At 32.1% G+C, this 11,320-nt stretch overlaps 1 non-coding gene across 1 annotated transcript; it reads left to right on the top strand.

The window, feature by feature from the left end:
- The first annotated feature begins 8,734 nt into the window (after positions 1-8,734).
- On the top strand, positions 8,735-8,853 carry Trnal-caa. Its single transcript has 2 exons — positions 8,735-8,772; positions 8,808-8,853. It is a non-coding gene; the product is annotated as a tRNA-Leu (tRNA).
- Positions 8,854-11,320: the final 2,467 nt, after the last annotated feature.

Genomic DNA, 11,320 nt, shown 5'->3' with positions numbered 1-11,320 from the left:
TACTGGGCATGGTTAAAACTCAAGACAGCGTAAGCACAATTATTTCAGATATTACAGGTTCCGACAAGTAAAGAATTTTTATAGTCCTGCCACAAATAAGCTATATATTGATTATTGACCATTTGTGACATGCTATAACGAGCAAAAATTATAAAAAACTAATAGGTAGGTTTAAAATTAATAAATACAAATGTATTCTGACAGTGAATGAGTTAATTATGCTTTCTATTTGCAAAATTCCTCAACCTTAACACAAAATAAGAAAAAAAGTGAATTTTTAAGAAATTTGCGGGATTTCCCGGGATAAGAAAAATTTCCCGGGTTAAAAAAACAACCGGCATCCCGTTTGAGAAACCCTAACTACAACTTTAGAACGATGAATGAAATTTGATATCAAACTCCATTTAAAAAACAATTAAAAAGCAATTAAGCGTAAATCGTGCGTCACTAAAGGTAAATTAAAATCGCGATAAATTTTTTCGCGCGGGAAAAAATTTGGAGACTTAAAAACATTCCAAAAATCCAAACATTTTTAGTGGGTCCAAACGCCCGAGTTTTATGTAACGCTATGTAACTTGCTCGAGATCTCTCGGGCTTGGGGTTTAAGGGGTTTAAAAAAATTTCTGTTAGCGAACCCTTTGTTAAATATTTCGAATATCACTACTGAATATATCTAACTATATAACCCATTGAACGGGTGTCCGTCCGTCCGCGTAACGGTATGCCAAAAACGGGTACTCGAGGCGTCCTAGCGATGATTTAGATTATCAGTAATTTATTTTTATTTGTAATAGGAATTTATTATTTATACCATGGAATGGCATAAATAATTATTATATGCCTTGATTAACCTTGCGCCGCACGTTTACAACATGCCGTGACTTAGTGAACGTCGTGCATTGACTCAAGGGAAATTTGTTGAAAATAATGGCGGATACATTTAAAATCGAGGTTTACAAGCGAAGGTAAATAAGCAAATTAAAGTATTTTAAAGTATTTATAGAATGTTTAATAGGTAGAAATATAGATTCGTATGACGCGATTGGGACTTTAACAGAGCTGTAGAGCATATTGATAGGTAGAAATATCGATTCGTATGACGCGATTGGGACTTTAACAGAGCTGTAGAGCATATTGATAGGAACAAAATGTCAAAGGAACCATGGCTCATGGGAATTTGTAAAGAACTCCCACTAGGGGGCGTCCCGGGCTACTAGTTGACAAAGATTGGAAATACGACCGTGGTTACATGCATCAGTAGAAATTTTAAAGTATATTCCCCCTTTTTAAGTTCCGCTAGAGAAGCTTCTACAGATGCCGGTCCCAAAACATTAAATCGAATTTGTTATATTATATGTTGTATAATGCACAAGACTGACAAAACTTAAATTATTATTTATTACTACTAAAGAGGAGACACTCGTTATGGACTGTATGACAGACGACAGACGACTTTCGTTTTTTGTTGGCCGCTATGTGTCGCCACCAGTACATATCGTAACAGAATTAAGTCCATAGTCTGAATCTCTAATTAATAATTAGAAGAAAAATATCCTGAGCTCATCATGAAAGAATTAAGTCCAGTTGTAAATCTTTTAAACTCATTTTCCCCGAAATTTTTGATCGAAAATTGTGCATGCGAGTGCTTAATAGCGTTAGTAGTACATTTGTTTCAGCTGCAATAATTTTCTTTCGAGACCATTGTCTTTCGCATTAAAAAGACACATTGATTTGTTTTATCTGTAGACGCTTTCTTTAGAAGTACAGTGGTGCCTCGTATAACGTACGCCTCGAATAACGGACGCTGCGAATAACGGACTTTCTGTTTGACCGTTACGTGACTCGAGCAACGGACTTGCTGCGAACAACGGACTTTCCGTTCGGCAGTTACGTGAGACGAACAATGGACTTTTTTCGAACAAGTGCGAATGATGTTTCCATTCTTTTGCCGTTGCCAATGACAATCTGCTATTTTTAGGATATATTAGTATTATTAGAATGTATTATTAGTATATCTGAAGTAGAAATGTAATGTAATATATGTTGATGATTTAAATAAACATTAAATGTAATGTAATATATGTTGACGATTCAAATAAACGAAATGTAATTGTGTAGATGCCGAGGTGGCGGGACGAAAAGAGGTTGTAAAAAACAAACGGAGCGAGAGTAGCTCGTAGAAGTGTTTAGTGATCTTAATTAATAAAGAATTATTCGTATCATATAATCTGGCAAGTTAAGTCATTTATAATGCATCATGGCTTCTAAAAAAAAAAACAAAGGTGATTTCAATTGAAACAAAGCAAGAAATCATCAGGAGTGAAAGTTGACAAAAACTTTCTTGTCGAATGGGGAGAGGTTCAGGAGTTTACCAACACTCATTATCCAAACAGAGCTGAGGCCAACAGGATCAATGATCTCTACGATGACACCTTTGTCCGTCATTTCCGACAGGTGTTAAAGAAGAAAGAGAAACAGACCACCTTGGTCATGTTTTTCAAGAAGCCAGCGGGCAAAAAACAAAGGATGGAACAAGAGAAGTTGACCCTGCAAGTTCCGGTAGCCTCTCCTGAATCTGACTCCGATTAAAAAACAATAAAAAAAGACCCGCTGCAATGTGTAAAAAGTCTGTATCTGTATGAATGTGTAAAGAAAGTGTTCTTCCACCTCCTCCTCACAACATCTGACTACCCGGCATAATTGGTGTCTGCTCCATTTTCATTTTTTATGGTACAGTACGGTTATTTTATGCTGCGGAACGAATTATATGTTTTAACATGTATTTCTATGGGAAAATGCGTTTCGTATAACGGACGTTTCACTTAACGGACGTGCACCTGGAACAAATTAAGTACGTTGTACGAGGCACCACTGTAGAGCGTTTTCTCCCTCTTGTTTATGCACATCACTTCCCTCTAAATTACTGTAAAATGTCGGTTTTTTTTGTACCTTGTTGATTTCGAGGCACGAAAACAGTCATTATTCTTGCTTCCATTATTTTCGATAATTGCACGTACGCTTGTATCTGATTGCAAACTCATTTGTATTGTATTTTCGTTTTTTAAGTAAATATAAATAACGATTGTAGATCTTATTGTGAATGAAATATTAAACAAGTAACAAGCTTGGTGCGCATTGGCGTCTGCAGAAAATTTTTTAAGGGAGCAAAGCTTGGAGACAAATAACTACATCAATAAATTTTCATTTAATTTTTTTGGGGTTTTTCACAAGTAGATTATAGACTACAGTATTGAATTAATACAAAAAGACAGCGTTTCGTAATCGAGGGTATAATTTACAGTAGTTTAGAGGGAAGTGATGTGCATTAACAAGAGGGAGAAAACGCTCTACTTCTAAAGAAAACGTTCTACAGATAAAACAAATCGTAAAAGAGTCCCGTGATAGCGTATAAGGTTACAACATTATACTGTACTCTCTATCACGGGACTCTTTTACGATTGTAATTTGTGGAATTTTTTACTGGATTCCGTAAGTGGCAAATGCCCCCTCTGCGGACGCTAGTGCTGCCACATTTTCAAAATCGCTGACTCGGACGGCAGGTCAGGTTTGTTCGAACAGAAGTTCCTGACGCATGCGCAATGTCATTTTACAATGCAAAAAATAACGTTCATGCCGGTTCTAAATCAGTTACAGTTAGGCACTAGGGACTTGCGTAGGAGTAACGTAAGTAACCCTAAATTAAGAAAGAACAGATACAGATGATTTAGCTCTATTGGATATTGGAGATGGAGACGTGTAGGATCGTACATGCAAAAGAGAAAAAAAGTCGACAGGTTGCGCGCCACACATCGGCGTAAACAGACTAACATAGCAGAATTGTAGATGAGTTTCAGTGAGTGTGAGTTCTTTCGCTGTTAAAATAGTGTAAATTTGTAAAAATATTTGCAAGAACTTTGTCTCATCGTAATTTCACAATTTCTACGAAATTCCCGGACAAAATTAATAGTTCACCCGGACAGTGAGCCAATTCCCGGGTGGTAACACTAGCGGACGTCCATTTTTGTGCAGTAGGATTTTTTCAGAAACTAGCTAAATGTGAAAAAATACAAAAATGTCCAAGTTATTGTTCAGAGTCGATATGGCTGGGAATACTGTATAAATATAGTAGCGAAAAGTTAGAAGCGAGTTTCCTCAGTTATAGCAACGTCGAGCGTTATTGAAGTTTCGTATGTTTCCCAGTTTGTTATTTTGAAGTAAATGTTCGTTGTTGTTTAAATATAGACAACTTGCATGTGACATTTGGAGTCCCGGATGTATGTACTGTACTGTACGTTTTGTATACGTGTTGTGCATGTGAGTTTTGCCCGACGCCATTTTTGTGACTTTGTTCCGTTTAATTAACCTCACCTGATACATGACAGTAACCAAACTTTAAATGCGGGAAAGCGTAAACTTTGAGTGGCTCACCTAATGAAGAGAGACGATGTGAGTAAATTTTAAAAACAGAATGCGTCAAATTCGACAATTACAAAAAATATATATATATATTATCACACAGCACTTAGAAGTGACGCTATGCAGTGGTCAATAACACTATCATAAAATGTACATTTTTAGTCAGTACAACGATACAACGACAAATTGTTATAATTTGTTTTAACGTATTTAAATTTCTCTTGCTAGGAAAGGTATATTCAGAAGAACTATACCAAAATCTTTGGATCAACCCAGCCACTTGCTACAAAATTGAGCTTTAAGTGATTTGTATGCTTTTTTGTGGTTGAGTTAATAAATCTGGCAACGAGTTACGTAACTTTCCCGGCTGTTATAACTTATTTAATATAATTAATAAGATTGTGTATGGCGCCATCTGTTGTGAGATTTTATTATAAAAACTTTATATTTTAATGATTATCGAATAGCAAAAAGCTTAATTCTGAGGGTAGGGATGAGTTTTGTAGAATATTGTAAATGCTAATAATGAACATCTTTATGAACATTAGCAAAAAGCTTAATTCTGAGGGTAGGGATGAGTTTTGTAGAATATTGTAAATGCTAATTAATGAACATCTTGTCTTTATCCCGATTTTGATTCCAGTTTTAACCATGTCTCGATTGTGACGTCTCGAATATTGATTTTAACTCGATTGTACTTCAACAATTTTGACTTCCAATTGCATCTCCTCAAACTTTGACTTTATTTTGATTGTGATTCTTCTAATTTTAATTTCTAATTGTGTCTTTCCGAATAGCGACTTCTTATAATTGTGTCTATTGTTTATTTTGTTATCTAAATTCGTTGACTACCTGATGAAGGCGAAGACAAAGAAGACGAAAGATTTCTGAAATATTAAAGGATACACATTATGAAATGGTAAGTTGAATTATTGTTAGGAATATACAAATTTTAAATAAATGTAGTTAAGCATTGTTTGTCGTTTTCAGATTACGGATCCTGATCCTGAACTTCTATGATTAAGAAGCGTTCGGAGAATTCGAGAGAATGGACTTAAAAAATTTTCAACAACATGGATTCATTCGAATTATATTGAATTAAACACGTACATGATGCAGCTGCAAAAAGAAAGGAATTTTAATAAATTTAAGAATTCTTCAAGATGCTCTCTCCACAGTTTTGGCCTTGCATCAATTTGAGAACTTCTAAATTAATCACCTTTATATGAAGATTGTTTGATGAATGATTAAATGCGATCAGAATCATAAAAATAACAAGTTGTCTCTGTAAATACTTTTCGTTCTCTAATAAACAGTTTTGTTTGATTTTGCATCGAATTCAAAATCACAAAAACTTGTCGTTATTTTTGTTTTTTAGATTAAGCATTCTGTCTGTTTTGTCAATTTTCTTACCTCAGATTTCACATTTCTGTCTTGATATGCACTATTATGTGGACGAGGAGTGCTGTAATCCTAGCTCTCTTTTCTCTGTAAAGTTTGTAATTCTTAAATAATGTATTCCGCTATTAAAAATGAAAACTCTTTAGGGTATATTCGTATAAGAGATTATCAAATACTAGAATTTAAAACATTTTAAGTTAATTTCAAACTAATTTATCTTAAAAATACATAACAAAATATTTTGAAAGTTAAATACTGTATAAGTCAGTTGGTGTAAATTATAAAATTTAAAAATCTCAATATTATTCAGTAGTTGACAGCATAAATTTTTTAAAATTAGGAAAGTTTGTTTTATTCAAATTATGCTAATGGTCGAATCATGAAATAAAAACAAAACTAAATTATATTTATTTCATGAAGTTTATTTGGAATAAATTAAATCAGAATAGATAGTTTTTAAGTTTGTGTCTTATAATTGAGATGGATTAATAATAATAAGCGCAGAGTCCAAACGGTTAGGAGCTGAAAGTTGAAATTTGGTACACAGTTTGGGTAGGTCATGAGAATATACACTAAGGAGGGATTTTCGGAGGGAGAGGGAGAGGGTTAAACATTTTTATAAATTAAAATTAGATGAAGAGAAAAGAAAACTATTCTCACAAACTTTACATATTATGTAAAGTAAACCTTCAAAAATATTTGCAAGATATAATAATTTCCTTCATTTAGGAACTTTCTTATGCATATAAACTAAATATAATTATTTTTACAGAGAATTAAATAAACATACTTATAAAAATTTATAAGTGTTAAATATTAAAACAGTTTATATATTGGCTTTTTGTTTCATCTAACATCATCAAATATTTAAAAGAAATCTTTATTAGATCTCTGATACTGTATTGTATTCCAATTTCACTAAAACCGTAACTTCAGAAAATGCAACATGTTCACACTGAAAGACAGTATATGCAGGAAGTAGCATTATTTGTATAAAAATATAAATTTATTAAAACAATAATAATTATAAAATATACACTAAATTCAGTTGAAGTTTTCTTATTGAATATATTCAAGCAGTCTTGTGTATGGCTGTTGTTCCTGATAAAACAAGAAGAGGAAAATAATTTTCTGTAGTTTTCTAAGCAAGTAATCATTTATTAAAACATTTATTATTATATTACAAATCTCACACAGCAGAAATCTTCACAATAATTAATAATAATAAATTAATTAATATACTATAAATAAGATGTTTTTGAAAAATAAATTATTAGTGAATATTTACTATGATAATATGTGGTTCTTGTAATAAATATATTTTTTAAAATCTGATAAAGCAATGTTTAATGTCCTGAAAACATTTGTTCATCATCATCATCATCATCGACACAGAGGAGTGGTATAGCTCTCAGCTTTTCACTCCGGAAGAAACAGGAAGGAAGAGTCGGTCTTATAGAAGACGAAAACATTTGTTAAACCAAAGCTGCACTTATTTGGAGGTAATTCTCTTTCTCTTGGTGTTTTTCTTCTTAAGCCCGACCTTACTCGAGATATGACACACTATCCTCTTCGATCTTTAACCACCAAAATTTAATAGCATCCAATTCCTTAATAAGCCTACGCAAACCTCCCGGTAAAATTTCAGAAATTGTAGACAAAAAGCATAGGAGCAATTTAGCTTCAAATTTTTATGTTATGTATGAATGTTTGTGTGTAAAGCGCAAAAATCGCGCTCCAAACACAAACATCCATACATACAGAAAAAACTCCCGAATTTGTTTGCATTTTTCGACGTTTCAAGGTCTCCTGATCCAAAAATGTAAACGTTTTGGGGGTCATTTTTAAAATCGATTTCCGTATTCTCTCTCTCTCTCTATCTCTCTCTGTTATATTTAACAGCCGTAAAAATAAAAAAGTGCTTAAGTTAATGATGAAAAAGATGTGTACTAGAAGCCGGGAATAGAAAAAAGAAAACATCAACTTTCAATTTTTCTATCCATACGGGAACCAGTGCCATATGAATGAAAGAATGGAAAAGATCCGCTTGTTCCCGTTCCGGTTTTTAAAAACTTTTTAATTTTTTTAATTATAGATTTTTCAGATTTTAAAGGAAATTTTAAATTTATTGACGACTAAGTAGCCTACCAAGAAAGGTCACGATCATCATTAATATTATTCCGGAACACGGAAGTGAATAAAATGGATGACTACTTTGTTGGATTTTGCTTTCAATTTTTAGTTAATATTCAAACTGTCAAGCTGTAAACTTTATAAATAAAAATATTCTTCAAAAAAGTTAAACGAATGGACACTTCAGGTCTCGTTTACGGTCAGGAACCACAGTTCAATTCAGATGCACATTTCTATACAGTTGAGGTTAGAAGGTAAGCCATCTTTTTTGCTCGAATGATTTTTCGATATAAGATAGTTAAAATACTATTCCTTCCTGCGAATACATCATCACTGATGCAGCCGTGCGATCATAAATCAAATCTTTACGGTATAAATGCATACTACTGAAAATAATGAAATATAAAATTTTTAGAATTATTTGCGAGTCATACAGATTTCAGGTGGCGCTGCAAATCACGTATTTGCTTAATTAGGATGTTAAGTGATTGAGTTATTGATTAAATTATACAAAAATATATCAAAGTTACCATAATATAAAGTCTGTGCGGTGATAATATAACCTATTTCTCACAACAATAATTATTACATTAGTTAATACCATACAACTAGTAACTAATGCTTAACAGTAGAAACAGTAGCAATAATAAATGTTTAAAATTTGCTGCATTCACAAATTCTTACGATTTCTTTAGAATGATAAATAACGCTATACATTTTACCCAAAGAAATTTCTAAATTTCGATTAGAATATAAGTAGAAATAGAAATGAGTTTCGTCGTGTGTCAGGATGGCCGAGCGGTCTAAGGCGCCAGACTCAAGGGTTGTCCCTTCCTGTTTCAGGCAGGTTCTGTGAATTCTGGTCCACGTATGTGGGCGTGGGTTCGAATCCCACTTCTGACACGAAATTTTTTTTTTCTCTTTTACTTCTTCTAATCTCTTTCTTTAAACGTTATTTGCAACACACATAAAAATGTTGTACCCTTATTTATTACAATAAGTCGCAAAATAAATATTAAAAAATAATAATGTTAATTAACAAACGTTTTATTTAAAATTTTAATATTATGTATATATATACATAACATGCATATTTAAGTAAAGTAAAAAGCTCATTTTCAGTTAATAAGATTATAAGATTTTCACACTATAAAATTAAAACATATATTAACGATGTAGCTAATCAACAGATGTCGCCACATCCTAACGTTTCTACCACTTCTGATACGATGCAATATCGAAGTAATTAGCATTTATTTATTTACTGTACTTATTTAGTTATTTTATGTCGCAAAAATTATTTTGCGACATTAATAATAATTATATTATTAACATTTAAAATAAATAATCAATATATAAAGAATAAAAAAATGATCAGCATCCTCTTATATTAGCATTTTCATAGATTTAATTAATTAATTACGTTTTTAATTTGCAATATTAATCCAATAACTATTTTTGAGAATTTAGTATGAAAGATTGTTAATTTCGCAGTTTGCTATTTTATAAATAAGCAACTTCTCTAATTAATGACTGATTAATAAAAACACAGTTAAAAAGATGTTTGCTATCAAAGATTATTAAAAACGTTCTTATTTATAACAGTTATTATTGATTAACCAGATATTTTTCAAAATTTTATCATTAAACATATAGCTAGAGTCGTTTTTATTGAAATTATTTAATTTCAATAAAAAATGAATGATCAGTGCCGTCCAGAGCTTGTCTGGGGATCTAGCTCCTTTTGCCTCTTACGGGGGCTCTTTGTCTCATAGCAGGCCCATTTAGCCTTTTTTTATTTCGAAAAAAATGAAATGCATAGAATATTTCTTTATTAATAAAAAGCAGAATGAAAGTTTCTATTTTCTGTTAGTTAAAAATAACGTGAATTTTATAGGAATAGGAAGCATATATTTTTCCTGAGTCTGGCTCAGAAAAAACTCCCCAGTTCCTTTTTATGTAAATCTGACAATCTAGGGGGAAAAATTCAAAATACAAGTATAAAACATNTTTTTTTTATACGAAATTAAAATATTTTTCTGTGCACGAATTTCAACCCACTTCCGGAGCCTCACAATCATAATTTATGCATTCAATATGTTTGTTTAACAAGTAAGTCTAGATTCACTCTTGTTATCTCAGCCGACTTCTCAGAATTTCTAAAAAATCCAACAAAAGTTGTGTAACTTTCCCCGGAAAAAATTTTAAACTATGATAGAGCCATCTGTGATATTTTAATAAAAGACTTTTTATATTTATCAATTAATAGCTTACCCGTCGCGCATTGCTGCGATCTCAGAAGAAACGAAATTCAAGCAAACTCGTTATAATAAAATTCAATTTACATTTTATCATTTTTATTTATTTATTTATTTATCTGAGATGCTTACAAACTGGCTGTAAATGGATCTTAGATGATGAGGAGTCTGTCCAGCAAGTCCGAATTTGTCTGTCTTCTTGAAGTTTCCCTCGTAAACAGTTTCCTAAGCTGTTTTGTTTGTTCCTCTCCTCTTCGGCTTCTTTCGTGTATTGCCTAATTGGGAGAATGCAAGTTTCAATCATGTCCCTTTCTTGAAAAATATTTTATGAAAGCTCATAGACTTTGGATATCATGCATGGTGTTGGAGGTAAAGATCCTGCGTGTGTCTCCCTTGCTTAGGCTTCAAATTTAATTAAATTAGTTTTATGGTCATGCNGATCTCAGAAGAAACGAAATTCAAGCAAACTCGTTATAATAAAATTCAATTTACATTTTATCATTTTTATTGAAACTTATTATTATTATTCATTTTCATCGGGAACACATTTCAAAGTGTCGTTTCAATTCTATTTATTTATTGGAGTGCTTGTGGATACACGATATTTTTTGTTTTTCCGTCTGGTGCGTAACGAATAAATCAAGGTTTTCCGACGCGTGAGCTGGCCACGTACAGTTGTCCATGTGAGAAGCACGGATTCTTTAAATTTAGCCCACATACTCGCAGAGATTGATAGAAGTGCGATATTCCCCATTTATATATATATTTTTTAATCCTTTATAATTTTGATTATTTAATTGCTCCTTCCTCTCTTCCTTGGCATATTGTGAAATTTCTGATAGTTGGATAATAAACCGTTTTATTGTAATTTGTCTTTTTAAATTATTTTGAGTTGATATTAAAATTGGAAAAGGGGGGATCTCTAGATCGGTAAAATAGGCGAATTTCCTCCTACAACTTCTGTTGTTGTTCGGGATACAGTTAAGATTGTAACAAAGTTCGAGCGAATACATAATTAGCAAAAAATAGTTGAAATAAAGTGATTAAACAAAAATTATTACAAATATCGTAAATAACAGTTCACAAATGCATATATAGAGATATTTTTTGAA

Source organism: Centruroides sculpturatus, unplaced genomic scaffold (genome assembly GCF_000671375.1).
Source record: "Centruroides sculpturatus isolate CEXI.00-Female unplaced genomic scaffold, Cexi_2.0 scaffold477, whole genome shotgun sequence".
Lineage (NCBI taxonomy): Eukaryota > Metazoa > Arthropoda > Arachnida > Scorpiones > Buthidae > Centruroides > Centruroides sculpturatus.
Note: the sequence above shows the minus strand (reverse complement) of the source record. Positions and strands in the feature narration are given on the sequence as shown.